Source organism: Olea europaea, chromosome 15 (assembly GCF_002742605.1).
Source record: "Olea europaea var. sylvestris chromosome 15, O_europaea_v1, whole genome shotgun sequence".
Taxonomy (NCBI): Eukaryota; Viridiplantae; Streptophyta; class Magnoliopsida; order Lamiales; family Oleaceae; genus Olea; species Olea europaea.
The window spans coordinates 28,892,953-28,899,563 of record NC_036251.1 but is presented as its reverse complement, the minus strand read 5'-3'; the positions used below and the strand labels follow the sequence as shown (position 1 = coordinate 28,899,563).

The window sequence follows — 6,611 nt, the reverse complement described above, 5'->3', positions numbered from 1 at the left end:
AGGGGGGATTCACGTGGTCTGCACGTGATTGTTGGATTGTGATGACATGGGATTATTTGATTGGTCAAATGGTGAGATGATTTTAGTCCGTTGAATGTGTGATTTTGACTGTGCATGTAGAAGTGTTGACCAAGGACTGTTTTGGAACCACTAGTTTCTTGGTGCAATAGCCGTATTATGATGGCGGCATGAATATGTTAGAAAATTGCGCATTCGCATACGAAGTGTAACGACTGCGTATTCCTTCATCATAAAATAAAATAAATAAAATTGCACATTGAAAGTATTTTTGAGGTTTGAGGTGATTTATTTTGTTGATTATCTTTTGTCCTAATACGATCAATACAATCTAATTTCTAAGAAAATTAGATTGAAGTTGTCTGTTTTGATTTAATGGCATGAATTTGTTAGAAAATTGCACATTGAAAGTACTTTTGAGGTTTGAGGTGGTTTATGTTGTTTGAAAATATGATTTAATTTTGAAGTTGTCTGTTTTGAGTTATCTTTTGTCTTGGTATGGTCAATACAATCTAATTTTGATGCGGTCTTACTTTGGAAGTTTTCTATCTTGAGCTATTTTTTGTCTATTACGGTGGTTTTCTAGGTGTGTTGGATTAGGCACATTCCATCCTATAGAACGTGATGGGTTAATTATTCAAATTATAAGCTCAAGATGGTACTGAAATGTACTAAACAACTCGTGTTGAGTTGTTTAGTACATTTTGATACTTTTAATAAAAAATATTGAGAACTATTCGTTAGGAAGAATATAGAATATAATAATATATTTAATAATTAAAAATGAACAAAACAACAAATTAGCAGTTGCAGCAAAAAGAAATTCACAAACAAATGGGATAAAAAAAAAAATAGAGAGAGAATATATACTACACGAGTTCAATAAGTCGATATGTTAATCCAATACGTGATTTGTACCCTTCGCACGCGCGAAAAAGAGAGAGTATCTATACTCTCTCTTTCATAAAATATGATAATGTATAAATTAATTATTGCCTTGTCATTTTTCTAATGTGGAATAAGTTACAATTGTTTTTTCTTCAATATTTGAACAACTGTCAATGGTATAATTCAAGTTTCAAATTTTCATTTATCAAGCATCATTTTACACTAGAAAATACATGATTTTAATATTCTCACAAGTTAGAACACGAATCTATTTTGATTTCTCAAAAAAAAAAAAAAATAATAATAATAATAATAATAATGGGGAAGGAGGAGAAAAACGAATCACTTAAAATTACATTAAAACATCACCACATTCCAACACTCTACCGTGTTTACACAAACTTTGATTTGAATGATTATCATTATTCAGTGATGCATATAATTATTTTCATATATTTATTGCAATGTAACAATTTACAGTTTTTACTTTTTAGCGAAGATTGTCAAATAAAATTCAACAATACAATAACTAGTAAACGTGAAAACCATTTTGCTACAAAAATAAGGAATGGGGACTGGGATTAAATTTAGGTGCAATCATCATCTAGTTGGCCAGTTTTTTTATTTTTTATTTTTAAAGAAGGACCCAATTACGTGCTGCCACACAGATCCTGGATTTAAAACATATTCCAATTTCCTGTCATAACAACTTTTTCCACGTAAAAAATTCCTCTAAGGAAATTTAGAAAAAAATCTCGATCCTCAATTTAAGTTAATCTAACGATTTAAATTATTTAATTAAAACGCTTTAAAGTCTTAAAACAGGCCCCACCCTAGAAGCCCCATCCCCACTCCCCCAATCCCAAATATATAGCTCGATCTAAGTTATTTTTTTGCTTATATATATATATATATATATATATATTTGTCCTATTTGGAAAACTTGATTGAAAAAAAAATAAAATTATGAAATATTTCAATTTTTAAAATTTCATAATCTAAATATTTGAATTCCTCTACCATTTTGTACTTCTAAGTCCAGCTACCCTAATACAAATTTCGCATCCGGAATGATGCAATTACTTCCATCTAGAGAGAGTAGTAGTTCCTAGTTACATTCAATTCAATATAATAAAATAAAAGGCACAACAAAACAGCAAGCTGGAATAGCTCAGTTGGTTAGAGCGTGTGGCTGTTAACCACAAGGTCGGAGGTTCAAGCCCTCCTTCTAGCGTTTTCCTTTTAATTTTCCCATCCTTTTCCATCTTTTTCATTCATAGTAGCAACGGTCTTTTCTATTCTTTTGTGGTCAAACATCAAAAACTTATTTCTTTTCCAAAAAGATGTTGATATAAACGTTTCTAACTACTTGAATCCGCAATTTTTTATTTTAATTTCTTTTAGGGTAATCATTTTTACTATTGTGTTCGATTCATTGTTAAATAATGTCAAATAAAATCAATGGCAACTACAACATGTGTTAATTTTAGTAGAACACTCTTAGAATTTAGACACCACCACAACAACGAAAAGTCGTTATGTAAATCAATATTTACCATAACGTTCAATTCATTATTAAATCTAAGAAAAATCTAGACAACCAATAAATCTTTATTGCCTAAAACTTCAACCATCGAAACTAAACCGGAATTAGATTCCCTCCCCTTTTTATAGGAGATAGCACTCCTAGTTCTACATCGATCAGGCACAAATGCATAGGACGATGGAGAAAGAAGCTTTCATCGTTAAGGGACGGGGTATTTTTAATACGACCACATTGATTCGTCGTGATAGAGTTGAACAATAAATGGTTTATTGATTCGTCTGCTGACTTTTATATATATAGTAGTATAATACAGACAACTAATTTGTGCCAACAACTGTAATGTTTCTTTGCGCTTGATGTCAAAAACCTTGACGAGGACATCTTCAACAACCAGGCCAACACCATTTAGTATAGACGAAATGGTCAGTACGAATAGAGAACACCCAAATTTACAGTGGTTCACCCTCAATGTAAAGCTTCAAATGTTACTGAATAGGCAAGAAGTTTACAATTGAAGTCTCACCTCTCAGTCTTGTATTCATCAAACAATGAAAAAGCCCTCCTAAAATACCTTTATATATAGTGTAGGAAGCTTTGTGATCTAATATGGGGAGATAAGTGTCCAATATATTCTTATTAGGCTCCATTGAATTCAATATTAAAATCTTCAAACTGCTAGATGAAGTATTATGGTTGTAGAAATTTTTTAACTGTCGATAAGAAGTCGTGCTCAAAATCATTTTCTTGAGAAAGAATGTGTGTGTACGCGCCATGCATCTCATGTCAGATACTGGAGAGGAGCCATAAATGTTCAAAACCCCTATGAATTGCTGGAAATTTTTTAAGTAAACGGTAAAAATTGAAAAGCTGAATGGAGACAATTACCTTATCAGGGGTGGATGCACCAGATGTTACACCTACTGTAACAGGGCCATCTGGTAGCCAGTTCTCTTTCTCGACCAACTCACCATGCTGTTAAGTAAAATGCAACATGTGAACAATCAGAAAGTGTTCCGGGGGTAGTCATGAGAACAGACTGTATCAGTGTACTTACCATCAGCTTGTAGCTTATTTTGTTTCTGGGACCTATTCTCTTCTCACTGTCGATCCAATATGATGGAATTCCACGAGCCTCTGATATTTCTTGTATGTGTGAATTATTGCTTGAGTTCCACCCGCCAACAACTAGCATGAGATCCATATGTTGATCTACCAGCTTATACATGGCATCTTGCCGTTCCTAAACATAAGAATAATGGGATTGAATAAGAGAGGCATGTAAAAGTCAAAGTCAAACTCAAAATTAACCTATAACAAAATTCAGAGCCATCCCATGACAATGACATCTTCGGTACCTGCCAAAAGAGAAATTTAAGCATCTACTAAAAAGGTATTTCCAAGAACAGAAGTCCTAAAAAGGGGCTCAAAGTAGGTTTTGTTTCAATTCAACAAGTGTATTCACTTAATACATACATATTTGTACTCAGCCTTTTGGGGCACTCCATGTTTCCAATATGTCTCACAATATGGTTTCATATATTTAAAACCACTAGCAATTTCGAAACTGCAATAAACAAGACCTAAGCCCTCTTCAAAGAGGACCCCATTTTCATAGGCGCGCTCAGCAGAAAATCGTAAGCAATTATTCAAGTGGTCAGTAAACATGTAAGATCAGGCACAATACGAACTCATGCCATGACAAAGTGATATTAATATAAAACATAGTTTCTTACGGTGGAACTTCAATGTTTTACAAAATATAACAAGAAACATTATCGCAAGCTAAAAAACGCTGTTTGAAGAGATGGAGGAATTTACTTGAGTCGCATTGCAAATAGTGTTGAAACTTATGAAGTGGTTGTTAATATTTTCCCCTCCATACTTGCGCATCAGGGTTCTCTCAACCAATTTTCCTGAAGAGTAAAATAGTATTATCATATCACTACTTGTGTATTGCAACCAGGCAGAGGAAAGAAAGTGCAGGTAGCAACTAACCAATCTCCTCTGTCTCCCCTGTTAGATATTTTTTTATCATTTTGCATGTGTTTAATTTTTTGTTTTGCGAATGATTTGCCGCTCGGATTAGTGTTTGCCACTACGCAATGGGGTTCGACCTGCCCGGTCAGGTGCATCTGTTCATTTTTAACGGTCACTTCCAATAGATATATGCAAGGATTTCAAGGGATACACCTATTCAAACAGTTGCCTCAATTTCTATAAATTCTGGGCGAATTCTCATTTGCAAACACATTAAACAATTTTATTCTTCCTTCTTTCTCTTGGCATCAATCAGTTATTTTCGAGTGTCTTCTTGATTTGATTAAATAGTCACAATTTGAATCAAACGCCTCCATTGTATCCTGAGAGAGATTTTTTATCATACCCCAGTTGTGACTTTGTTGAATAGGGGAGAAACATCTCTTAAAAGATAACGTTTTTTCGTGCCTTGGAGTTCATTAACGTATTCAGATTTCCCTACATTTTTATCAACACCCCCTTCAACATGGTTGTTTGGTTCGCAATACCAACTTTTACAAGATCTGTGTCTGCCTGTCTGGATTGAACCCCTCAGCCACTGCAAATTTGAACTTCTGCAAATAAATGAACGGTGTGAATCACAAATGCAAAGCATTAAGTCTTTAAAGTTAGACAAATTAAGCTAATCAGCCTGCACCTCCAGAAATGCCTCTTTGGTCGAGCAGGATCCATCAAGCTCACCATCCATAATGAAGTCGCACACGTACGTTGCCTAAATTCAAGTATAGAACTTTGCAGAATGAGAATTAAGCATTAAAAATGCCTGCTTATTCATTTACTGAAAACAATCTAAATGATTTATTATGAAACACAAAAATTTAAAGAAAATGGAGCAGCAAATCGGAGATACCTCTGCCATGTTCTTCGCAATGATGTACTTCCCTGCAAAAGAAGCAGTTGCTATTGTCTCTTCATGAGAATATTTTCCATGGATAATTGAAGTATACTCTCCCTTCTTGTGCTTTTCAACAGAACTCCAAACCTTTAGGAAAGATTATAAGAAATGCAAACATAGATCAGATAAGGGGAATAGAATGCTTGTATATAGTTACATACAGGACATGGTGTTTTCATAAACAGTCAGGAGTAAAATACCTTAGATACCCATGGGCATGTTGTATCAACTATTTGCACATTCTTTTCACTCAAAGTTAACATCTCATCCACAGCAGCTCCAAAAGCAGGCAATACCACAACATCACCCATGTTAACAGCATCAAATTGTTTCTTCCCATCCTCAATGGGCATATTTTTAACTTCCATCTCTTCAAGCCGCTGAAGAGAGAAAAGTCAAATTATTTAGTTAGTATAGCCTTTTTTTTTTTTTTTTTTTGACACTTTTGAGAATCACTTCAATAGAAGATCAACCTAAATACGAACAGATAAAGATAGAATAAAAGAACAATAGTTTAAACTCTTCCATTGCCTATCATTTATTTCCGAGTATAATTGCCGTTTGATTTGATCAAAAGACGAGTGATAAGGTTGAGCAAAAACTTGATTAACAGTTGGGTTGTGAATAATTTCATTGGTGATCCAAATCTTCTCAGTTGGGAATTGTTTTCTCGCCTCGTAAGCAATCTGGACTGCCCGCTCGACCCCCCAACAAAATCCATATGATTCTGCAAGCTTAACAGTTACATTTCCCCATGTGTACTCATTCCCATTCTCCTTCAATTTCTTTATGATGTCACCTGTGATAATCCCAAAAATTCTCTAGGATTAAACTCCAAATATCAAAAAATTAAAAAGATAACACAAGAATTCAAAGTAAAGGCACAGCTAGCAAGCTGCACAATAAGAAACTATAAAAAGGGTATCGATCAAATACTCTAAGTGTGGATTCACATATTATATGCAACTGAATAGAAAAAAAAATGATATCTTGAGACTAATAATTTTGAAGTAATCTTCCTCAAAACCAATCCGAGGGACGAAAGCTGAAATACAACAAAACTCGACAAAATTCTTTCTAGAAAATCAAAATTTTCTGTAAACGTACTCTCAATTTTCATTTGATCCTCTTTTTAGGCATATAAAATGGAAAATTATACTCGATTGCAAAATTCGGCATAGATAAACATACTACTAGTATACTCGCTGTTCATGAGCTTGAGGGTCT

The 6,611-nt window shown here is 33.9% G+C and overlaps 1 non-coding gene and 1 pseudogene across 1 annotated transcript; one reads left to right on the top strand and one right to left on the bottom strand.

Moving 5' to 3' along the window:
* Positions 1 to 2,066: 2,066 nt before the first annotated feature.
* Positions 2,067 to 2,140, top strand: TRNAN-GUU. The gene has a single exon. It is a non-coding gene; the product is annotated as a tRNA-Asn (tRNA).
* A 514-nt stretch (positions 2,141 to 2,654) lies between these two features.
* Positions 2,655 to 5,769, bottom strand: LOC111410793 (annotated as a pseudogene).
* Between the last annotated feature and the right edge of the window lie 842 nt (positions 5,770 to 6,611).